Source organism: Hemicordylus capensis, chromosome 1, assembly GCF_027244095.1.
Source record: "Hemicordylus capensis ecotype Gifberg chromosome 1, rHemCap1.1.pri, whole genome shotgun sequence".
NCBI lineage: Eukaryota > Metazoa > Chordata > Lepidosauria > Squamata > Cordylidae > Hemicordylus > Hemicordylus capensis.
The window spans coordinates 371,269,216-371,294,948 of record NC_069657.1 but is presented as its reverse complement, the minus strand read 5'-3'; the positions used below and the strand labels follow the sequence as shown (position 1 = coordinate 371,294,948).

Genomic DNA, 25,733 nt, shown 5'->3' with positions numbered 1-25,733 from the left:
TGACCTTCTTGCGATGTTAGACTACAGCTCCCATAATCCCTGATTATTGGCCACTGTTGCTAGTTATGGTGGGAACTGTCATCTTATTCTGTCGTGGAGCAGGCTAGAGGATGTGGGCAGTGGGGTGGAGTGGCTGTGGTCCATAAGAATACCATCTCCCTTACCAGAGCCCCTGTGAGACAGCTGACTTATATCGAGTGCATATTTTTGTGGCTGGGAACTACGGATAGATTGGGGATTCTGTTGGTGTACCGTCCACCCCGCTGCCCAACTGACTCCCTAACTGAGCTGATGGAGCTGGTCACGGAGTTGGTGTTGGAATCTCCTAGACTTTTAGTGCTGGGGGACTTCAATATTAACTTTGGGACTGGCTTGTCTGGTGCAGCTCAGGAGTTTATAGCGGCCATGACAACTATGGGCCTATCCCAATTAGTTTCTGAACCAACTCATGTTGCCGGCCACACACTTGATTTGGTCTTTTGTTCGGATCAGGAGAGTGTTCCATGGGTGGGGGATCCTGTCATTTCCTCATTGTCATGGACGGACCACTACCTGGTTTAAGGTTGGTCTCACAGCCACAATCCACCCCTGCAGGGGTGGTGGACCTATTAGGATGGTCCATCCAAAAAGGCTGCTGGACCCAGTGGGATTTCAAAAGGCTTTGGAGGATTTTGACATTGGTGAGGCAGGTGATTCTGTCGATGCCCTGGTGGGAACCTGGAACAGGGAATTCATCAGGGCCGTAGACATGATTGCTCCTAAGCATCCCTTCCGATCTGCTTCAAAAATGGCCCCTTGGTATACTGAGGAGTTGCAGGGGCTGAAGCGGTTGGGTAGGCAACTAGAGCGCAAGTGGAGGAGAAATCAGTTCAAATCTGACAGGATACAGCATGTGGCCCATTTGAAGAGCTATGCGGTCGCGGTTCGTGCAGCAAAAAAGAGCTTTTGGTCTGTGTGCATTGCGGCTGCAGGTTCACAAATGACCTCAAATCAGTCCCCGGGGTCGTTCTGCTGTGATGCTTTTAATGGTTTTTTTTGCAAACAAGATCTCCTGTATTTGGGCCGACTTGGACTCCACTGTTTTTGCAGGATCTATGGAGGAGGTGTCCAGCAATCCCACTTGCAGTATTAGATTGGATCAGTTTCAATCTGTGACTCCTGAGGATGTGGATAAGCTGCTTGGGGCGGTGAGGCCTACCACCTGCTCTCTGGATCCTTGCCCGACTTGGCTACTTCTATCTAGCAGGGAGATTGTTGGAGATGGCCTAGTTAATATCATAAACGCATCACTGAGGGAGGGTAGGGTGTCTCCTCGTTTGAAGGAGGGATTGATTAGACCACTCCTAAAGAAGCCTTCTTTGGATCCCTTAGTGATGGACAGTTACAGGCCAATCTCCAATCTCCCTTGGTTGGGCAACGTGATTGAGAGGGTGGTGGCCGACCAGCTCCAGGCAATCTTGGAGGAAACTGATTATCTAGATCCATTTCAAACTGGCTTTAGGGCTGGCTATGGGGTTGAGACAGCCTTGGTTGGCCTGATGGATGACTTTTACCGGGGAATCGAAAGAGGGAGTGTGACTCTGCTGGTTCTTCTGGATCTCTCAGCAGCGTTCGATACTGTCAGCAATCTGGCCAGAGAAGTCCAGGAAAATAGTCCACAATACAAACTGGGCTGCAGAAACAAAACATGGCTCAGAATAGTTCTCTATATCAGGCTCAGGCTGAAAGCTGTCGACATGAGGGTTGACAAATGTTGTCTTCCAGCAGCTAACAGAAAGCTGTTGACGTGCTTTATAGTCCAAGCTGATAACTCTCAGCTGGCAGGGATTCAAGGCTTATCAGCACTCTGCAAGAGGCGTTTACGCCTCCTGATAGTTTCCAGCTGTGCTCTTCATCTTGTGACACACCGTTGCTGTGGAGTCAGTGGGGGTTGCCCGCACAGCTCATCCTCTAGTCCATCATTGTCTCTGCTGCCCCAGACTGCTGTGCCTGCTCTGAAACACCAGCCGGACCCTCCTCAGCCGTCTCTTGGGAACTGACAGCTGGGCTCTGCCCCTCAGGCAGCCCTGCATCGGCTGGAAGGCTGTCAGCTTCCCCTTCCTCCTTGCTATCTGAGACCGAGGGCGTGACAGATACCATCGACCATGGTATCCTTCTGCATCATCTGGGGGCGTTGAGCATAGGGGGCACTGCTTTGCAGTGGTTCTGCTCCTGTCTCTCGGGTAGATTCCAGATGGTGGAGCTTGGTGACAGTTGCTCCTCAAGATGGGAGCTGCTATATGGAGTCCCCCAGGGCTCCATTCTGTCACCAATGCTTTTTAATATTTACATGAAACCGCTGGGTGAGGTCATCAGGAGATTTGGTGCTGGGTGTTATCAGTATGCTGATGACACCCAAATCTACTTCTCCTTTTCATCTTCAGGAAATGGCACTCATTCTCTAAATGCCTGCCTACAGGCAGTAATGGGCTGGATGAGGGAAAACAAATTGAAGCTGAATCCAAGCAAGACGGAGGTGCTCATTGTGGGGGCTCAGAATCTGAGGGATGAGTTAGATCTCCCTGTGCTGGATGGGGTTACATTCCCCCAAAAGGAGCGGGTACGCAGCTTGGGAGTGTTCCTGGATCCAGGCCTCACCCTGATATCTCAGGTGGAGGCCATGGCCAGGAGTGCTTTCTATCAGCTTGGGCTGATTTGACAGCTGCACCCATTCCTCAAAATATTGGTGCATCAGCTGGTAATCTCCCAGCTCGACTACTGCAGTGCGCTATACGTGGGGCTGCCTTTATACGTAGTCCAGAAACTTCAGTTAATTCAGAATGTGGCAATCAGGTTGGTCTCTGTGGCAACCCGGAGAGACTATATTATGCCTGCTTTGAAACAGCTACACTGGCTGCCAATATGTTTCTGGGCGAAATACAAAGTGCTGGTTATTACCTTTAAAGCCCTGAATGGCTTAGGCCTGAGTTACCTAAGAGAGCACCTTCTTTTACATGATCCCCACCGCACCCTAAGATCATCTGAGGAGGTCCATCTCCAGTTGCCACCGGTTTGTCTGGTGGCGATGCAGAGGCGGGCCTTCTCTGTAGCCGCTCCTGGGCTGTGGAATGCACTCCTGGCAGGAATCGTAATTTGAGAACATTGCCATCCTTCAGGAGAGCCCTTAAAACCTACCTATTTGGCCTGGACTTCCAGGGTTTTAAATGATTAACTGTTTTAAACTGTTTTAAGTTGTTGCCCTGATTTTCAGGGCTTTTCGCTGTTTTATTGGTTTTATTGTGTTTTATAGTTTGATTTTAATGGTTAATTTGTTTTAATTGTTTTTAATCATGCTGTGAACTGCCCTGAGCCATTTTGGAAGGGCGGTATATAAATCTAATAAATAAATAAATAAATAAAGACCAGCAGCAGGGACAAAGTTATGCGGCCCTGGACTACATCTACCCCAAAGCACACTAAAATCAATGTATGGACCTGATACACAGTGGTACAGAGAGACTGTGCACTGTATTGCGGCTGCTGCAGACACATACAGCAGCCCTGCTGCTATAGAGAACAGGAGGTTGCACTAACAGTACTGCCATACTTTTTCCCATGGCCATGGGAGAAACTGTAGTAGTGCTGATTGCACAATCATTCATTGCCTACAGCACCAGGACTGCCTTATGAGTCCGCAGCAGCCCCTATATGGCATGCAGTGGCTTTGTGCTGCTTCACATCATGTCAGCCAACATCAGTTACCACCTCCTGAATGAGCAGCAGGAACATTTACTGCCTGTCACAGATGTTTCGGTTAAGAGATCTAACTGAGAGACCAAGATAATCCTGCAAGCTTCCAATCTCTGACCCAAAAGATTATCATACTCCTTTTAGTAACTTCATCAAAAGAATGAAGGCATTAATATGGCATAAATAAACTTAGTTGAAATCCCACCTCTGCTCCTGCCCCCAGATAAACACACAAGTTTACTTAAGCAATAGGTTTGTTTATTAGCATATGCACAGGATTGTAATCAAGCAAATACAAAGCAAATGTTTATTCTTACTTAACATACTCGCCCTAGCTAAGGGGTTCCCAGCCTGTGGTACTCCAGATGTTGCTGAACTACAACTCCCATAATCCCAAGCCACTGCAGCTGGGCATGATGGGAGTTGTAGTTTAGCAGCATCTGGAGCACCACAGGTTGGAAACCCCTGCCCTAGCTGATATAAGAGACTGGACAATTCATAGCAAAAGGTAGTAGCATCTTTGGGTTAGAAATGCAGATACTTTTGTAAAGAGGAGCAGGATAGGGAATTCAATTTTTGCCTCCTCTGTGACAGCAATCTGGAGCCTTGAACCCTTAAAATCAAATTTAGCTGTGAAGTTGGCCCTAGAGCAAAATGTAATGCAGGAAGAAGAACACTAAAACTAGAGGGACTGAGATGGCTCCCTTGTATAAGGCATCAGGCAGTGTAAGTTCGAGCTTGTCCTAGCCAATGCAGCCTGGGTTGTTTTGATACTGTCTGAGAGCATCAGAAGCCAGCAGGCTGAGCAATACACATGGGATGAGTAGCTACTAGTGTCTGGAATATCAGCAAGGATAACTTACATGCAGCCTTGCCCCTTGAATGGAGGCAGGCTAGCCTAAGCAGATGAAAATAAATAAATCACAGTGGATTATATTTAACCCAGACATATAGTATGGTGGCTAATATAATATATTCCTAACTCTATGTGACACTTTGTTTTGAGATATAAAGATTACAACTACTGGAAAAAAATTGTTGCAAGAAATTCCTAGATGTCCTCAGACGCTCTTTCATATATACCATGATTTCAACAAGGCCTCCTTTCAAGATCTCAACATGATTCTTGGAGAAAAAATACAGATTTATTTTATTTTTTGGTTAGTTGAATTGAACTTCACCACATTGCACTGAAAAGCTAATATCTGTTGGCTACTAAAATTCCTTCATGCAACTTTATGCAGTCTGTATATAATACAGTAATAGCCACAGTAGTCAAAATAAAAGCTGAATCTTCTAGAGGAACCCTAGGCAGTTGCACTTTCCTGATCTCTTCCTCAACTCAGAATTATAGTATACTAAGTGAAACTATGAGCTAGAGTGTAGCCTACAAAATCAAACATTAGCTGGCAAATAGAAAACACTATTTCTCTGTGTATACAGCCCTGAGCTATTTTTGGAAGGGCGGTATAAAAATCAAAATAATAATAATGAATAACAACAACAACAACAACATGGTGAGAAGTAACTTTAATAAATCTATACCAGATCGGTCGTCGCCCGAGTCAACAAGGACCGCTCCAGGTGCTGGAGTCCCTGGCCATCTGGTGGCAAGTGGGCAACAGGACTCAGGATCTTCAGTTGAGCAACCAGGGCTGGAGACTGCAAGGTTACTGGAAGAAACGTCGCTTAACCGAAAAAAATATACGAAAAACACCAACAAGGAAATAATGATCTGCTATCACAAGTCTAGTTCAACTAGAAGAGGTTATTTAAAAAGAATGTACAAAATTTGGAAAGAGAAGCATCCAGATACAGAAATAACAGAACAAAGGCTAGCAGACCAGAGAAGATTCATCATAAGAAATAAAGTATTCACAGGAGTTGAGCTGGAAGAACTGCAGACAACAACACAGGCTCAAGATATGGAAGAAGAATTACCACCAATTGAAGAAGTTGCTCAGGCGCAGGTGGAGGAGGTGTTGGAAATCGAGGATGCCACTGTTGCTGAACTGTTTCAAAATCAAAACCAGGCAACCTCACCTTTGCCTTCACCTCAAAAACCCGAATGCCGTTTAACAGAAAAGCAACAAGAACTAAAGCAAAAAATAACTGAGCTCAATGCTGCACTTGCAGAAATAACAACCAGTAATTTGCAAGAAACAAACCAACTAACGTACAGTGCAGCAACAATAACAACACAAGAGCTCGGATATAAGATCAGTGGACCTGTAAAAAAAGAAAGCAGTACATCACCTAAATGGAGGATTAGATTAGAAAATAAAATCTCCAGGCTTAGATCAGATGCTAGTAAATTGAAAGATATGAAAGACAAGAAGCTGAAGAATGAAAACACCAAACAGTATCTGATCCAAAAATACCACCTAGATTAAAGGAAAATTAGAGAAGTCCTGGAAATAATAAAGCAGCAAATAACAGCAGTGTCAAAGAAGATTAGCAGATACGAAGCCAGAATCACACAACACAGGCAGAATCTCCAATTCCAGTCAAATCAGAGACATTTCTACCAAAGCATAGAAGGAGAAACTGCAAGAAACATAGAAAAACCAAATAAAGAAGAAACAGTGCAATTCTGGGGGAAATTATGGGGCAATCTAATAGATTATAATAAAAAAGCAGGCTGGGTGAAAGAGGTCAAAAAATGTAACCAACAAATGCAAGATCTAATAATAACACCAGAATTAATAAGTGAAAGAGCAAAGAAAATTGAAAACTGGACTGCACCAGGTGACGATAAACTGCATGGCTTTTGGCTTAAACACCTAACAAGCCTTCGTAAACAACTATCAAAACAGTTCAATCACATTTTGCAAGGAGGTGATATTGAACAATGGCTAACAACTGAGAAACTCATCTCATAATGAAAGACCCAGCAAAAGGTGCAGTTCCAAGTAATTATAGACTGATAACCTGCCTGCCAACCATGTTCAAATGATTAACTGGAATAATAGCAGATAAAGTGATGCAACACTTATTAACTAACAAACAGCTTCCAGTTGAACAGAAAGGAAATTGCCCAAACACCAGAGGCACAAAAGACCAGTTGCTGATTGACAAAATGATTTTAGAAAATTGCAAGAGAAGAAAAACCAATCTAAGTGTTGCATGGATTGACTACAAGAAAGCCTTTGATTCATTGCCTCACACATGGATACTAAAATGTTTAGAAACAACTGGTGTCAGCAAGAACATTCAGATATTTATTTTAAAAAGCAATGAGCATGTGGAGTACAGTTAACAATCAATGGCGAGACACTTGGACAAGTTAGCATTAGAAGATGCATTTTCCAAGGGGACTCACTATCCCCTCTGTTGTTTGTAATTGCCATGACCCCACTTTCACAAATACTAAACAAAACAGGCCTCGGATACCAAACATCTCAAACATCAAGTCAAATCAACCATCTGCTATACATGGACGATCTGAAGTTGTATGGAAAGTCCCAGTCAGAAATTGAATCACTGCTAAACACTGTCCTTATATTCAGTAGTGATATAGCAATGGAGTTTGGACTAGACAAGTGTGCTGCATTAATAATGAACAGAGGGAAAATAAGAAAAACAGAAGGAATAGAACTGCCCAATGGAAGCAAGATCAAGAACCTGGAAGAGAAAGAACATTACAAATACTTGGGCATTCTCCAGGCTGATATCATCGCACACACTGAAGTTAAAAGAAAAATGGGAAGTGAATACATCAGGAGAGTTAGAAAAATCCTCAAGTCCAAACTCAATGGCGGGAACACCATACAAGCCATAAACATCTGGGCTATACCTGTTATCAGATACACTGCAGGAATAATAGACTGGACGCAGGCACAGCTAGAGAAGCTAGATTGTAAGACCAGTTAAATAATGACCATCAATCATGCTATGCACCCACGCAGTGATGTAGATAGGCTATACCTCCCCCGCAGCTCAGGTAGAAGAGGAATGCTGCAAGTCCATCAAACAGTAGAGGAGGAGAAAAGAGCCCTTGAAGAATATAACAAGGACAGTGAAGAAGATGCATTTCAAATGGTCAATAAGGAGAAACTATTCAACACCAATGAAATAAAGCAGGCCTACAAGAAAGAACAAGTCAAGAACTGAGCAGAAAAATGGAAAAAGAAGCCCCTGCATGGTCAATATTTGCACAATATAACTGGAAAATCAGACATCACCAAGACCTGGCAATGGCTTAAGAATGGCAACTTGAAGAAAGAAAGAGAGGGTTTAATACTGGCTGCACAAGAACAGGCACTAAGTACAAATGCAATAAGAGCAAAAGTAGAAAAATCAACAACAAACAGCAAGTGCCGCCTTTGTAAAGAAGCAGATGAAACCATAGAACACCTAATCAGCTGTTGTAAAAAGATCACACAGACTGACTACAAACAAAAGCATGACAAGGTAGCAGGGATGATACACTGGAACATCTGCAAAAAAATACAAGCTACCTGTAGCCAAACATTGGTGGGACCATAAAATTGAAAAAGTTGAAGAAAATGAAGATGTAAAAATATTATGGGACTTCCGACTACAAACAGACAAACATCTGCCACACAATACACCAGATATAACAGTATTCGAGAAGAAAGAAAAACAAGTGAAAATAATCGACATAGCAATACCAGGGGATAGCAGAATAGAAGAAAAAGAAATAGAAAAAATCACCAAATACCAAGATCTACAAGTTGAAATTGAAAGGCTGTGACAGAAAAAGACCCAAATAATCCCAGTGGTGACTGGTGCCATAGGTGCAATTCCAAAACAACTTGAAGAGCACCTCAACACCATAGGGGCCACAGAAATCACCATCAGCCAATTACAAAAAGCAACTTTACTGGGAACAGCCTATTTTCTGCGACGATATCTATAACAATTGTCAATAAAATTCAGACATCCCAGGTCCTTGGGAAGGACTTGATGTCTGGATGAAACAAACCAGTCAATAACACCTGTCTGACTGTGTAAATCAATAATAATAATAGTGACAAATAGCAGATATTGCTGGAAATTTTACCTCACAGGGAAGAATTTGGCGGTGGGGGCTGGGGGATAGGGATGTGCATAAAACCGGTTCTCCCGGTTCGGTTCGGGTCCGAACCGGGTCCGGACCGGACCGGGGTGGTTCGGTTTTGGTTTTGCCAGACCACCCCCCCGGTCCGGTTCGGTTTCGAACCGGTTCGGATCCGAACCGAACCGGTTCGGATCACAAAAAGTGGCTGGTTTTGAAGGGGACATTGTGTTCTACCTGCCACCCAAATTTCAAGTCGATTGGACCTTCCTCTGATTTTTTACAATTTTTTTTCAAAAAATAAATTTTTGCCCATAACTCACAATGTGGAGCCCTTAGGGGCAAAAAAGCTGGGGTGGGTGGTAGCCACCCATGGGTGTCCTCCACCCCAAAAATCCCAAGGCAATTGGTGGCTCCTAGTATTATTGGTGAATTTCTGAAGAAATTTTTTTTTCCCATTGGCTAGAATGGGGGTTCGGGGCTGCCCCAGACCCACCTCTGTGGGGTGGCAGCACCCCCAAAGTGGGTCCGGGGCCATGGCAAAAATGCCCTCAGTCCCTCCCAGCAATCCCCGTAGAGATAGGAGTGATGGTTCTGTTGTTTTTCTGAGGTATTCTGAGTGTAGATTCTATGATAGCTTATGAGATTTCCAATGAGACACCATGAATCCACTCTCATTTGCTATCACAGAATCCACACTCACTCAGAACACCTCAGAAAAACAACAGAACCATCACTCCTATCTCTACGGGGATTGCTGGGAGGGACTGAGGGCATTTTTGCCATGGCCCCGGACCCACTTTGGCGGTGCTGCCACCCCACAGAGGCGGGTCTGGGGCAGCCCCGAACCCCCATTCTAGCCAATGGAAAAAAAATTTTCTTCAGAAATTCACCAATAATACTAGGAGCAACCCAACAATTGCCACCCCATCTTTTTGGCCCCTCTCTCTGGGCGCCCTAACACGTAACACCTAGTCAGTCCATCTTAATGCCTACCTACTACCACCACTCCTATCCAAGCAAGTAAGAGGAGGACACTCAGAGAGACAACACCCACTCTCTGATCTAACAAAAAGGCCACTGCTGTGCTGCCTGCCAGCACAGCAGCAGCAGCGGAGCAGCACACTAAGCACAAGAGCAGCACACACAGAGAAGAAGCAGGAGGCGGAGCAGCAGAGCAGCAGACCTGCCGCTCTGCATGATGGGTGACGTGATGCCCAAAGGAACCACCGCCTCACTCAGTGCCTGCCACTGACTAGGCCCGACAGACAGAAGCCAGCCAACCTGCTCTGCTCTGCTCTGATGCTCCCCATGGATGATGCACACACACCCTACATCTGCATCCCAATGACCAGACCAGACCAGACCAAGTGCGCAGAGTCAGCACAGGCCAGCAGCCACCAGCCCAGCAACAACAACAGCTACTACTGCTACCACCACAACCAGTGTTGCCGCTACAATAACATTCCCAGTCCAGTCACGCGCGCCACAGCCTGAGCCTAGCACACAGCCAACAGCTGCTGCCAGCCAGTGCCTGGCAAGCCCAGCCAACATGAGGAGGAGAGAGCTAACAAGTAGACGGCGCACGCACATCACCAACCCATCACGACGGCGCAACTGCAAGGGGAGAGGGCACAATTACAGGCAGGAGGAGGAGGAGGAGGAGGAGGAGGAGGAGGCGGGCGAGGCAATCCTAGCACAGATTTGAAAGTTTAAAATCCACCAGGACATCTTCTAGAATCTAGACTTCTGTTTTTTCTACCACCAGCTGTAGTGTCTAGTTAGTCAGTGTGCTGTGCAGCTGAGCTGAGCTGAGCTGAGCTGCATGTGAGGAAGGGTGATTGTAGCTAGTTCTTTAGTTTCAGCAGACTGAGCATTGAGCATGGGCAGTGGCCTTGGGAAGCAACACAATTACACGACACTCACCTGCTGCTGCTGGTTCTAGAAGTTGCCTCTTCTCGTCTTCACCTCTTCGTGTGTGTGTGTGTGTGTGTGTGCAGTGAGTGCATGCCTTTTGCCTTGCTGGAAAGAAATGCTTCTCTGGTCCACCACCACATATCTGCTCAAGGACACAGAGGCCCAAGGCAGAGGTGGTGGCACCAGTGTGAGTGCATGTGTGCTGGTGGTGTTTGCCACCACAGGTGTTTTGTGTGTGTATGTGTGCGCTGCTAGCTAGGAGGGGGGAGGGAGGCAGGGAGGGAGGCTGGGAGGCAGGGGGGAGGAAAGGGGAGGGGGAGAGGGATGTAGAGGGGATTGAAGGGGGGAGGGTCCGGCTCAGAGTTGGTCAGCCACATATTTGTGCACACACGTGCTCACGTGTGTGCTTCGGTGGGAGAGACCAGACTCTCATCATCTGCCAGACCGGGGTTGGGGGCAGGTGAGGCGGTGGTGGGCTGGAAGGGAGGGAGGATGGAAGGTGGTGAAGAGGAAGGGGAGAGGATGAGAGGGGAAGGATGGAGGGAGGCATGGGGGGGAGGAAAAAAAACATGTAGACAGACACACACCACACTACACACAGAAAGCATCCACACACAGAGACAGTGCTAGGCATCCATTCACACAGACAGACAGACAGACAGACACACAACAGGAAGAGACAGACTGAGCCTGCACCACACACACACACACAGACCCAATTCCCCCCCTGCACAGTTATCAATCAATATGTTGTGTTGGCAGCCAGTTCATTGCTATTCTGATGGTTTTGGGTTTTTTGCCATCAGCCAACATCAACAGTGACCACAATCAAGATGAACATAAGATGATAATAATTCATTCGTTTCATTTCAAAAAATCACCCAATCATCTTCTCCATGTAAACCAAGCCCCCCACACATGATTTCTGGTGACATTTTCAATAAAATCAATTCATTTGGCATTCATCATTTTGTTCTCCCTTTGTCACCTTTTTTTCTTTCTTTTGCATAATTTTGAGGCTTGATTGTGACATGGGGTTTTTAAAGAAAAAATTATTTACATGTTTATTTACATACAGTATTTACATATCTACACTGCATTTTTGAACGTATACCCGCCGCTGCCGCTAAGTCTAGTACTCCGTGGGCTGTGCTACTTTGGGGGGGTGTGCCGTGCCCACGCCAGGTCCCCAAATGCTGACAGGTGGATAGATAAAGGGCCTGTGCTGGTCAGCATTGGGTTTCTTTTTAGGTGGGCGTGGGCATTGTAAACATCTGGCCAGTCGCAGCACTACAACTACTACTACAACTGCATCTCTGTGTGGGCACACTACACGCTGCGACTGGCTGGCACGGCTCAGCATCTGTCACGTCAGCTCAGCTAGAGGTGGAAGGGGGGAGGGTAGGGATAAGCACAGAGTTCGAGCCAGGCAGGTGACCAACCATGGGGCAACCCACGGTAATCACTCGCCCGTCTCAAACTGCAGCTTGGGGTAGCCCAACAGGGGGAGGTTCACCTTAAGGAAGACCAGCTGCTCCACCAGACCAGGGTCCAAGCGGGAGCGAGAGGGTGTCACCACGTCCCCGGCACGTGAAAACACCCGCTCGCTCTGGACACTGGTTGGGGGGCAGGAGAGGAGGCGCACAGCCACCACCGCCAGGTCCGGCCAGACTTGGCGGCGGCTCGCCCAGAACTGTGCGCAGTCCACGCCGTCTCCCTCCACAGGCTCCTCCAAGTACTGCGCAACGCATTGCTCAGCACTGGAGGGGGGCCTGGCAGGTCGAGCCTCCCGCATACCAGGCATGGCGCCATAGCAGAACCGCTGAAACCACTGGGCGGATCTCGAGTCGGTAGCAAATGGCTGCTGCGATGGCGCCGCCTGGGATGCCGCGCTGCTGGACTGGGAAGAGGGAGGGGAAGGGGAAGCTGACGCCGGCTGGCCGCCCATGCTGCTGCTGGGTGCGGGTTGGGCCGCGAGGGCTGCCCCCGCACCACTACCAACACCCTGGTCTCTGCGGGCCCTAGCGGCCTCCTCCTCCCTAACCTTCTCGACCAGGATGCCCTTCCACCTGGGCAAGTCGTCGGCACTCACGGCATTGCCCTTGAGGGCTGGGTGACAGAGACAAGCGAGGACATACTCCTCCCTGTCTCCCAGCACATCAACGAGCCGCTTGTCAACCCCAGACCTCAGCCTCCCAGCCAGAGCACGACCCTCTGGCGTGGTCAGAGAGATATGGAGTCCACCCATCAGCTTCTCGAGACCAACAGCTGTGGGCAGCGCTTGGCTCAAGGGAGTGGTGTCGCCACACAAGCCCTTCGTGGCAAGCTGGAAGGGCTCGAGTGCCGACACCGCCTCGGACATCTGCTTCCACTCTGCGTTCGAGAAGTCGCAGACATCCAAGGACTCGTCCCTCGCCAGGGCGACAAGGGCTCTCTCCTGCTCCAACAGGCGCTGGAACAGGAGGAAGGTGGAGTTCCACCGCGTCTCCACATCCGTAGGGATGAGATGGCGAGGAAGGCCAAGGTCATCCTGCTTCTGGCGAAGCAGTCTCCTGGACTTCTCGCTGCGGTGGAAGTGGGCGGCCAGCTTGCGGGACTTATCCACAAGCGTAGCCGTGGCAGCAACAGCACCTGCGATGGGGCGGGCCCCCTTCTCCTGGGACGCCCTCAGCTCCTTAAGGCCAAGGGCGTCCCTGACGGTCAGATGGAGCGTGTGTGCCATACACCGTATGTTCACACAGTCCATGACTGTCTCGACAGCGGCGGTAACGTTGGCTCCATTGTCGGTGACAATGAAGCCGCGGGAGAGGTGTGGACACCCGCCAATCCACTCCTCTATCTGGCGGTCGAGTACGGCCGCCACCTCCTCCGCGGTGTGCCTCGTGTCCATCGTCTCCACGTGCAGGACGGCCCACCTGTGCCGTAGTGCATCGGGAGCCGCGCCGGACCCGGAAGCATCGCCCGCGGAGGTCCCCTCACTCTCCGGTCCCCACCAGTGGGCAGTGAGGGCCAGGAAAGAAGCGTGCATCCCACTGACACTGGTCCAGAGGTCAGTCGTGAAATGCACGCTTGTCCCGGCCGGAGCTGCACGCAGCTCGGCCGACACGAGCTCCCTGCACCGGCGGTACAGGGAGGGGACCACGTTCCGGCTGAACGTCGTCCTTGAGGGGATGACGTATTCGGGAGCCAGGTATTGGAGAATACGGCGGAAGCCGTTGTTCTCGACCACCTGAAACGGCTGGTCATCGGTGGAAATCATCTCCCCTATGAGGCGGGTGAGGTGATGATGGTCCACGCGAACAATACGCTGGCTGCCCGAGGACTGCGTCCACCGCTGGACGGGCAGTGTAGCCTGCCTGCTGGCTGGCACACTGCCGCTGCCCGCCCTAGTGGCAGATGCACAAGGCGCACTAGCGCTGCCAGCCTGTCCCCTGAGACCTGGGTGGTGACGCTCTAGGTGTCTCCACATAGGCGTCGTACCCAGGTGCGCAGGGTCCCTTCCACGGCTGACAAGCATCCTGCAGTGGACACAGCGGGCGTGGAATGGGGCATCTTGAGGGACCTCAAAATGCACCCATGCACCACTGCCCTTGGCCTCCTGCGCCCTGGGCGCCGTCCTAGGCCGTTTCTCGCAGGGTGGCTGCAGTCCTAGGGGGGGGGCGGCCGCCGCTGCCTGCCCACTGCTGCCACCCAACCCGCCCCTTCCGCCCTCCACAGCGGAGGAAGGGCCCGGCTCAACTGGCATCGGAGAGGCAGGCCTCTCCTCCACCACCTCGCCAGACCGCTCCCCACCAGAGTGTCGGGCTTCACGAGGGGGGGCCCCACTGAGCGGCGAAAGGATAGGGGGAAGGGGCCCCAGAGGGAGGGAGAACCTGGCTGCATCGCTGCCAGCCGCACGGTCCTCACCGCCCTCTACCTGCTCTTCCAACTCCACAGTCTCCTCCACCTCAACAACTGGCGGTAGCTCAGCAGCACCTGGTGCCGCCGGCGAGGAGGGACCCGCCACAGCCCTAACAGTGCCTCTGCCTCTGCCGCGATTGGCGGCAGCAGGCGTGGGGAACTGAATCCTGCGCACCAAAGATGGGGCCGGAGCAAAGAATTCTCCAATGGGGAGAACTGGGGTGTCCTCAGGCTCCCCGCGTCCTCTCCCTCCCCGTGCCGCAGGCGCACCCCGCACCTGGCCTCTCCCACCTCTGCCTGCCAGCCTTGAGCGAGCCCTGCCCGCCACACGGCGCTCAGACATGCTGCTAGGTCAGAAGGAGGGAGACTTTAGGAGGAAGGCCAGACAGGGTCAAAAAAATAATTTGGAGGGGCTTAGGGGCCAAAAAAAAGGCAGCTGATTTGGAGGCGGCGGGGGGGAAGTTTGTTTTCAAAAAAGGAAGCCAATTGGGGGGAAAGGAAGACTTTTTGATATGGGGGGGGAAGCCAATCGAAGTGAGGGGGAGGGTGTCCTTTTTGAATTTGGGAGTCAACCACCAAGCCAATTGGGGAGATGGGTCTGGGAGGGTTTTTTTTTAGAAAAATAGGGGGTTAAAGGGTGGAACCCCGGTGTGGGAGGGTGGCACGGGCAGTTGGGTGGAGTAGTTGTGGTGTGGGTGGCAAGTTTTTAGCTTTTTGGGGGGGGGAGAGTGGATGGGGGGAGGGCACAGCACCTACCGGGGGTGGGGGAGGGATGCAGTCAACGCTTGGGAACCTGCAGATCAAAGGAGGAAACCCTTATTTAGTGAACTGGAACACAAAGTGTGGGTTCTGGGGGGTGGTTCTCAAGTAATGCTCCTGTGGGGGGAGCATCAAACTCAATGCAGCCTATTTAGTGACTCTAAATTGCACACAACCAAAACCAGAACCCAGTCACACCAACACAGAGGTTGAACCCACCCACTCTGTGACTCTGCCTGCCCAATGCCATGGCAAGCAAGCAGCAGCAAACACTTGATGGCAGCCTCATGGATTGAACATCATGATCATCATCATACGTGTGTATTGGCCCAGCATGTAGTGGCAGCATCAGAGCCCAGCCAGGACCCCACTCAGACTGCCCCAGAGGCAAGGAAGCACTCTGGCATGGCATGGGCCCAGCATGTAGTGGCAGCATCAGAGCCCAGCCAGGACCCCACTCAGACTGCCCCAGAGGCAAGGAAGCACTCTGGCATGGCATGGGCCCAGCATGTAGTGGCAGCATCGCATCAGAACCCTGGACCCCACTCAGACTGCCCCAGAGGCAAGGAAGCACTCTGGAAGGCACCTGTTCAAAAACCACCTGCAAGACGCATGCAATGCAACGCAACACACAGCAGCAATTTCTTTACTGGGCATGGGCATGAAGACACAAGTTTTACAACAGTACATCTCCTCTCCAAGGTTCCCTCCCTCCTCCCCACACCCAAATGCATTTCAGAATAGGGGTGTCCCTATTTAAAACCGCCAGCTAGGGAGAGAAAGGGGCAACAAAAGGTGCACAATCGCACACGCACTAACCCCTCTTCTTCCAGTCCTTCTCCTGCCACTCACTGCTGGTCACGGATTCGCCGCCGCCAGCCAGCCACCCTGGGCTGAGACACAGCAGGGCGGCCACACGAGGCACACAGGCAACCGGGGTAGTTCAACAACGATGGAGGGGCAGAAGTGAGGAGACAACACTATTTGTGTCGCTCAACTCACCCCCAAGCAGAGACAAAATCAACCAAAAACTATAAAAAGAAAAAAAAAACCGATGGCAGCCGCCAGGTGGGTAGGCTACTGTGTGCGGCTGCAGCTGTGGGAGAGGAGGTGGAAAGTGAAGGGGAGCAGAGAGAGAAAAGACTAAGAGAGAGAGAAAAGAGAGGGGGGGCAGGGACAAAGAGAAAGAGAGGAGAGAGAGAGAAAAGAAAGAGAGAGAGAGGAGAAAGAGAGATGATAGAGAGAAAGAGGAGAGAGGAGAAGCGCAGCGCAGCAGGGAGGGGGGATTCAGGTGTGGGGGGAGGACACAGCAGTAGCAGCGGTCCAAAGAGGTGGGGGGAGCAGAGAGGGTGTGTGTGGTTGGGGGCTAGTGTGTGGCAGGGGGCCTGGGGTAAGTGGAGAGAGTCGGGGGCAAGGAGGAAAAGAGGTGGGGTGGGGGGAGCAGAGAGGGTGTGTGTGGTTGGGGGCTAGTGTGTGGCAGGGGGCCTGGGGTAAGTGGAGAGAGTCGGGGGCAAGGAGAAAAAGAGGTGGGGTGGGGGGAGCAGAGAGGGTGTGTGTGGTTGGGGGCTAGTGTGTGGCAGGGGGCCTGGGGTAAGTGGAGAGAGTCGGGGGCAAGGAGAAAAAGAGGTGGGGTGGGGGGAGCAGAGAGGGTGTGTGTGGTTGGGGCTAGTGTGTGGCAGGGGGCCTGGGGTAAGTGGAGAGAGTCGGGGGCAAGGAGGAAAAGAGGTGGGGTGGGGGGAGCAGAGAGGCTGTGTGTGGTTGGGGGCTAGTGTGTGGCAGGGGGCCTGGGGTAAGTGGAGAGAGTCGGGGGCAAGGAGAAAAAGAGGTGGGGTGGGGGGAGCAGAGAGGGTGTGTGTGGTTGGGGGCTAGTGTGTGGCAGGGGGCCTGGGGTAAGTGGAGAGAGTCGGGGGCAAGGAGAAAAAGAGGTGGGGTGGGGGGAGCAGAGAGGGTGTGTGTGGTTGGGGCTAGTGTGTGGCAGGGGGCCTGGGGTAAGTGGAGAGAGTCGGGGGCAAGGAGGAAAAGAGGTGGGGTGGGGGGAGCAGAGAGGCTGTGTGTGGTTGGGGGCTAGTGTGTGGCAGGGGGCCTGGGGTAAGTGGAGAGAGTCGGGGGCAAGGAGAAAAAGAGGTGGGGTGGGGGGAGCAGAGAGGGTGTGTGTGGTTGGGGCTAGTGTGTGGCAGGGGGCCTGGGGTAAGTGGAGAGAGTCAGGGGCAAGGAGGAAAAGAGGTGGGGTGGGGGGAGCAGAGAGGGTGTGTGTGGTTGGGGGCTAGTGTGTGGCAGAGGGGTGTTGGGGGGAAGGGGAGGGGGCAACAACAAACAGCAAAGGAGAAACTGGAACAACTCGGGCAGCAGCAGCGATTAGGCTGGATGGGGTGGTTGGGGGAGGAGCTGGGCCTGGGCTAGGGTAGGGTCTGGGAGGAGGGAGGGTGGGGGGGGCAGGCAGGGGGGGGAGGAGGAGGAGGAGGGTAGCAAAATATATAAAGCAATATATATCAAGAGAACACAAGCCAGAAGTTTAAAAAAAAAATTAAAAGAAAGACTATAACCAGCAGAAAAAACTTGGGGGTGGGGGTGTGGGGAGGGGGAACCAAACACAGACTCTGAGGGGGGCCACTAAGTGAACAGAGACAATGAAACCACAATTGCTGCAAATTAATAATAGCAAATGAATAAGTGGAACCAAGCAAAGAAAACTGGACTCGGTTTGGCAGCAGCAAACTTGGGAGAAGGCTGGATGGGGTGGGGTTGGGGTGGGGTGTGGTTGGACTTGGAGGGGCAAGTTTGGAGCAGGGAACCAAAACTGATTATATGGGACAACAAGAAACAACAACAGAATCCTCTGGGGGTGGGGGGGAGGGATTCAGGGAACCAACTCGCAGGGCAGCAGCAGTCAGCAGAAACAAACAAAATGGTACAATTTAAGCAAAACCAGCAAGCAATATATAACTGAAACCAATGGAATGCAATGTGAAAATCAAAAAGTTGGACAACAACAAGGCAGGACAAAGAGCAATAATTAATGGAAGAAGATTTAAAGCAATGAGGATGCAGTGGGTGGGAGTGGGGGAGGGGGAGGGTAGGCCCAAAGGATGAGAAGGGAAAGGGGGGGGAGGGGGGGGAGAAAAGCAGACAGACAAGGAACAGGGAAAATTGGGGGAAATTAAGAAGAAAGTAAAGTGAAGTAACACACAGTATACAGACAAGAGACAGACAGAGAGAGGAGACACACAGAGAGTCACAAAGGGCAGGTGGACAAAGGATTAGACAGAGCACACACAGAGAGACACAGGACACAGTCAGGACTCACAGAGACACCAGAGCAGCCAGCAAAGGGCAAGCAGGTCTCAGAGATGATCCCACAACTGCAGCCAAGAGAAGTTTCCAGAGAAGAGGCTTGGGTTTATATAGGTTTGAAATTCCCTCCTTTGGGAGCCCCCACCTTTGCACTCCCCCCACGGCCAACAGGGTGCCAGCTCTCAACAGTGCAACAGCCAAGCAGCCTACCAGACCAAAGGACTCATTCTGGCCAATCAAGGATCAATAGCGCAGCCAATACAATGCCTGGAAATAGCATCACAAAATGGATGCAAGGAGGAGCAAAAGTTTCGGGAAGGAGACACAAAATGGAGGACACACTTTAAAGAGACACTGAGTGAGACTCAATTTCATTCCCGAACCGGTTCGGGAAACCCGAGCCGGTTCGGTACCGAACCGGCTCGAATTCGGTCCGGCTCGGTCCCCGGGAGGGCCCGATTCGGTCCGGGATCGAGCCGCCGGATCCGGACCGGTTCGGACGAACCGGTCCGGATCCGAACCGAACCGCACATCCCTACTGGGGGATTCAGTTCAGTTCCATTTAAAACCTATTTCCCCCTGCTTTAATGCATCACTTTGGAAAGCCCCGGCTCACTTCTGCATTCCATGAGTTTTCTAAGCTACAACTTTTCCCCACTGCTGTCCCCATTTTTCTTTCACTTCCAAAGCAAGTGAATTTTGATTGGCTGAACAGTAGCTTTGCAGGAAGTGACTTCTGATGAGAAGCCAGCGTAGTTTAGCAGTAGCTGTTTGAGGTGTTTGTCCTGTAATCAAGCAAACTGAGGCCTACACAATCCAGAAGGCATAACCCAACAGCAGAAATAGGACTCTTCTGATGTGTTCCCACTATCTACATAGCATAGGAAAGAAATGGTAACAGTGAAAGGTCTCCATTGGAAAATAACACATTTTTTAACTGCAGTGCCATTTCTTTTCTTGTATTTCAAGCATTGGCAATATCTGAGACTTTATAAACCTGTAAAGCTTTACGGATTTTTGTTTTTAAAAAATAAAATAAAATCTCACTGAGACTCTGAGATCAAGAAAATGAAAGGTGATAAAGCATCTATTTCATGTAACATGCACAGGAATAAGGGGACAAATAATAGCAACTAGAGGTAACAGCTGTTGATGCAAATGTTGCTCTTCTAACTCAGGAATGAAAGAAGTGGGCACAGTTAGCCATAATAATTAGGTAATAATTGCACGGGTAACTTGAGCTGTCTTGAAGTTGGTCCAGACTATTATAGTGCCCTCACCTCATTTTTGCCTTTTCAGCAAAATACTCCTACAAGTCCCAGTTCAAAGGGAAATGGCATGATAGCCAGTATATCCATAATGGAATGGAAGGAGTAAACATTGCTGCCAAAAGTAGCTTTACTAAATGTTAAATGCTCCCTTCTCCTGCTGCTGCCCCAGTCAGTAGTATCAGTATCAGTATGCTTTATTATGGTCATTGACCCAACAACACAAAAAAGTACAGAAAACAATAAAGATAACACAAGTAGTGCAAAACATAGTGTCAGGGTCTTCATAATACCGATAACTCAAACCAGCTCAGACCTGATCCTACATGCGGCTGCACAAAATTTGGCCACACACAGTGTTGCAGGTGTACAAAGATCAGCTAGTAAAAAAGATGTATATCCATCATCCGTTCTACCTGGGATGTTTGATAAAGGGGGGGGGGATAAGAGAAGTACAAATATCTCTATAAAATCAACAGTACAGAGGAACGTGAGTCACAGTCTCAACACCCTGCCCGCAGGGACAGATACGGATGATAATAGGGATTTTATGATACCTGCTCTCCAGTACAGCAGATGGAAGTGCATTAATTTGTGCAAGGGAGAAGGCCCGCCTCTGGGACAGAGTAGTTAAACTCATTAAATAGTGGGCTGGTTTAGATTAATTTATAAAACTCCCAAGAATGTTTCTTACAGAGATTCATGCCAGATCACTCTGCTTTTCAGTGTCTGCGATACAATTGTTTTATAAGCCCTTTAGCAGCATCAAGACCCAGAGGCATTAGAAATGGGGGGGGGGGGGAATCCGTGCTTGCCCAAGATATCATGGAGTCATTTACGCCAGCTAGATTGAAAGCCATCTTCCAAAATGAGGGGGGCTAGTCCTTTGGGGGCAGAAAATGATTTTAATCCAAAAGTTAAATACATAGATCCAAACCTTGCCCTCCACTCTTGTTAGGCCGGCCTCCAGCTGTAGAATGACATTAAGCACACATCTAGGGACAGAGAATAAAGCACACATGAATTTTGATTGCACAATCTCCATTTGTTTAAAAGTGTGCGGGGGCACAATTAGCAGCTTTACTAAATGTTAAATGCTCCCTTCTCCTGCTGCTGCACCAGTCCAATGGGCAGCCCTGCACCTGTACTTGCATTTCAGTTTTTTAAAAAAATAGTTATACTGAAGATCCAGTCATGGATCTTCAGTATAATGTATATGTTAGCTCTAACAGCAGTCTCGCCTTTGGTGTCACAGCAACACAGTGCAGGCATTGGGGGTTACAGTTGTGAGCCATTGCCCCTGATGTCATGAGCACTCTGTCTCCAGATAATGCTGATGATCTTTCCACAGCCACTTTCGAGAGAGAGAGAGAGAGTCCCAGTGGCTCCTACTAGCTCTACAAACAGTTTGTAAGGCCAGTAGTGGGCACAGGCATATTTGCAGGGGGAAATTCATGAGTGGGAGGGGAGTGCTTAACCCTTCCCTTGCCTGCCACACTTCTCCCCTGCAGATCCTTCCTGTCTGTAACCATTTCCCCCCAACCAGCCTCCAAGATCAGATGTCCTGCCATCGTGGAGGAAAATAGCTGTGCGGGGGAAGTGGGGCAGGCACAGGCACATTTTGCAGGGGAGAATCAGTGGGCACAGGTCCACTTACGCACCCTTCTCTCTTGCTGATTTTCCCTTGCAGCAAGTTTTCCCTGCATTCTCCACATCTGCACTTTCTTGGCAGCCATGGGGTTTGGTGACACATATTTGCCAAGAGAACATATTGCTTCAGTCTTGTCACCTGGAAAGTGCAGAGCATGAGGTAAAAAGAATAGTGCCTGAGCTGTGAATCAGACTTCCCTGCTTTGAATCTCATCCTTCACTCAGTGCCCTTAGGCAAGCCCCACCCACTCACCTTCCCATCAACCCCCACACACAGACACCTCTTTCTTTCATCCTCTGCTCCCCAGACACAATATGTGGATAATAATACTTACGATCTGCCAAAAAAAATTTAAGGGTTTCGAAGTACAGCTGAAGAGTGCTTAAGTAGTTGGAGTTGGGATCTCAACTCATTTCAATTTGGGGGTACTAGGCTGCCCTTAAGCAAATCACCACCTCCCAGTATCAGCTCCTCGTTTGTACATTAATAATTAATAATTACGTATATTCTTCACGAAACTGTATGAAATTAACAACCTCAGCTGGTTCATGATTTGCTAAATATTATTCTTGCAATGGAATGCAGGGACGCAGCACTGAATTCTTAGCCACCTTTGTCATTTGAGTCAACACACACAGCACTGTTCTCTGTGACATGACAGTCAGCTGTTTTGCAAGGTTTGGAATAGTAACATAATAGCAAGCCAGGAAATGAAACTTGAGCTGAACACAGCTATTCCATTTCTGAAGCCTTACATTTTTGGGTGCTTCACAAAATAGATTTATCAATGTAACTTTATATAAAAATAGTTTTATGAAATCAGAAGCAGCCATTAAAATGTCAGTGTTCTTTCTTGTACATGTTTCATCACTAGAGATACAGACTTTGCAAACAGAGTGGCGTTAATGGCTGCACTGCTGGTATAGAAAAGCATAATAGAACCCAGTTTCTTATTTAACAATAGTAAAAAGTAATAGCACACATATTTTGGTGTCAGAAAAGCAATCAACACACACAGGGAATAAACCCATTGAGTAGGAATGCATCACTTTCCATAGTCACTTATCTGAATAACTGCATTTAAACTCTCCTCTTTCTCTGGTTGTATAATGGAGGGTATAAAATGCTTTTTTTGCCTTGTACATTTTACAGAATTCATAACAAGCAAAAATGAAGCAATAAGAAAACATTTTAAACTTAGGGAACCAAAATACGAATATCATCATAGCAGGCAGGTAAAGCAAAAAACTGGGCTCTTGGTAGTACCAAAGTGAAGCTGTAACATTTGTTTTTGTGTAGCCAGCGGGAAGGGGAGAGAAAGTCTTATCCCCAGTGATGAATGCTGATTCTGATAGATTATGGGGTATAATTTTTTGAGCTGACTGGGTCATGACTACACCTCCATACCAGCAGTCTACAGTGTTACATCATTTTCATGGAATTATTTTCCTCCTTATAGGTTTTTCATCTTTTGTTTGGTTATGCAAAATGAATCATCTGCTTAAGCCAATGCAATGATGGAGAGGAATGGAGGGGGGGAAACATTAGTCAAAGAGAAAACCACTGCTTATAATGGAATTGGTTGAAGCTGCAGATTAAAGCATATAGATAAGAGAAGCCATTATTCCTTACCTGAGTGAAAGCCTTGCAAATTTTAACAGGATTATTTATTAAAGATAAATGATGCATTACAAGTTAAATCTGACTACTGTGATATCTAATCTGCTTGTTAACCCGGGAAGTCTGGGTTCAAATTGTACAAACTAAAAGTTCACAATGTGACCTTGACCAAATCATTAGAGGGTAAATACTTACATAATGAGTAAATGCCTTCTTCGTGAACCCATGTCTGATTACTGTGGGCCATCTCCAGCCTCAGAGGCATGATGCCTCTCAGTACCAGTTGGAGAAGAGCAACAGCAGAAGAGAGGGCATGCACATACCTCTTGCCTGTCGGCTCCCTAGAGGCATCTGGTGAGCCACTGTGTGAAACAGGATGTTGGACTAGATGGGCCTTGGGCCTGATCCAGCAGGGCTGTTCTTATGTTCTTAACCCCACTGGCTATTAGGATAATCTGGGAGATCCGGTTGCAGTTGCCACTAGATCTGTTGGTGGTGGCAACTCAGAACTGGGCCTCTTCTAAGGTTGCCCCAGGACTTTGGGATGTGCTTCCTAACAAAATTAGAGCTGCCCCTTCTCTGGATGTTTTTAGGAAAAATCTGAAAACATAACTGTTTAATCAGGCTTTTAATTTAAAGTTTTAAAGTTTAAAGTTTTAGAGTTTTTAATCTATATTTTAAATTGTTTTAATTGTGTTAATGTTTTAATTGTTGTCTTTTAGATTGTAAACCACCCAGAGATTTGTATATGGGATGGTAAAGAAATGTGCCAAACAAACAAAACAAATTACTTCAGAAGCATTCCTCTCCTTCTGTGATAGGGACATTTATTTATTTATTTATTTATACATACGTACATACAGTGCAGTGCCCTGTCAATCCAAGAGCGAAGTGTGTACACTTGTTCTGTGCCTCTCCAAACCATGTCTGCACTGCTAAAAGGCTTGAAAAGGCTCTATCACTACTAATAATTTTGCCATCGCTGTAGCAATGAGTCTCTCATTATTTCCAATCCCATGCTTGGGTCTTGTGTTTGGATCAGCAGGGTGCTGCACTATATGTAAGCCACAATTCACTGCATGCATCCTGCGGAGCTCAATGCCATGTTTTTTTTTGTTTCAGGTGGCAGGCCAAATCCACTATCTGCATGGATGGCACTATCTATCTATCTATCTATCTAATTTGTACACTGCCCCAAACTTTTGTCTCTGGGTGGTTAACAATAACATACAAGTTAAAACACAGATAAAACTTGAAAACAATGTAAACAATTTTAAAAGTCAAAACAGATTAAAACCTACAAATTTAAAAAGCCAAAAAAGCTTGGGTGAAGAGGTGGGTTTTCAAATGCTTTTTAAAAATTGCTATATATATATATATATATATATATATATATATATATATATGATGGATGCACTAAATATAGTGCCTGGGTGGCACTATATAAAGCTTGTATATAGGTATTTAGGTGTTCAAAGCACTTCACATACATTGAGGCGCTTCACACGACACATGCGAAGTGCCTGACGGGGGTTCTGCGGGGAGAGCGGGCTTAGCCTGCTCTCCCTGCAGATGAGCAGCTGCTCGTAGCTGGGCAGCTGGATCGGCTGCCCACACGGCTGCCGGCTCCATCACAGAGCCAGCGGGGGCTGCGGGGATCGAGGATCACTCTAATGGGTTCATGGCAAAGGTGAAATTTGAACTGGAGACTTCCTAGTTCATACTTCATTGTCGTACAGTGCAATCCTAAGCATGCTTAAGAATATAGTTTTAGGACCAAAAAGTTGAGAGATAGGAAGTCCATGATTAGATCTCTTAACATTTTAATGTTTGCCGAAAAGCAGTCACAAGGGGCTTGGAATTTAGTTAGGGCAGCAGGGCTAATAGCAGCTTTGAGAGTGATTTAAATCTGAGAAACTGGATGCACAGATTAAACCACCCACCTCCAGAACTGCAGTTGTATGATGCAGCTGCAAAAAAGGCTAATGCAATTTTAGGTTGTATTAACAGAGCCAATAATACCATTGTTTCAAAGTCACAAGAAGTATAATTTCACTTTGCTCTAGGCAGACCCCACCTCAAGTATGTTTCCAGCTCTGAGCAAGGAGGATGTAGGCAAATTGGAATGGGTTCAGAGGAGAACAACAAAAGGTGAGCAGCTTAGAAAACAAGTCTTACGAGAAATGATTTATATTACTGGGTATGTTTAGCCTGGAGAAGAGAAGAATGAGGATGGAAATATAGGAATTCTTCAAATCCCCAGAGGGCTGTCACCATAGATGAGGGCAAAGACTTGTTCTCTGCTGCCTCAAAGAGTAGGTCTAGGGCTAAGTTTCAGTTCAGTAGATTTCAGATGAATTTGGGAGAAGCTTCCTAACAGTAAGAAACATTTGAAAATGGAATCAGTTACCTAAGGGATGGTGGGCTTTCCTTCCCTGGGGGTCTTCAAGCAGAAGCTGGACAGCCATCAGTTGGGGATGCTTGAGCTCTGGATTTATTGCCCTGCCTGAGCAGGAGGTTGGCCTACAAGGCTCCCTCTCCAACTCTACGGTTCTATGATTTTGTGTGATGTTAATGA

At 48.4% G+C, this 25,733-nt stretch overlaps 1 long non-coding RNA gene across 2 annotated transcripts in view; it reads right to left on the bottom strand.

The window, feature by feature from the left end:
* Window positions 1-25,733, bottom strand: part of LOC128344751 (uncharacterized) — a 179,355-nt gene that overhangs the window by 131,574 nt on the left and 22,048 nt on the right. The window contains exon 1 of one of the 2 annotated variants that reach the window (XR_008316020.1): window positions 23,351-23,486. The exons of the other annotated variant lie outside the window; for it this stretch is intronic. This is a non-coding gene — a long non-coding RNA (uncharacterized LOC128344751). Of the gene's footprint in view, window positions 1-23,350; window positions 23,487-25,733 lie in introns of those variants that run through there. 2 annotated transcript variants of the gene reach the window in all.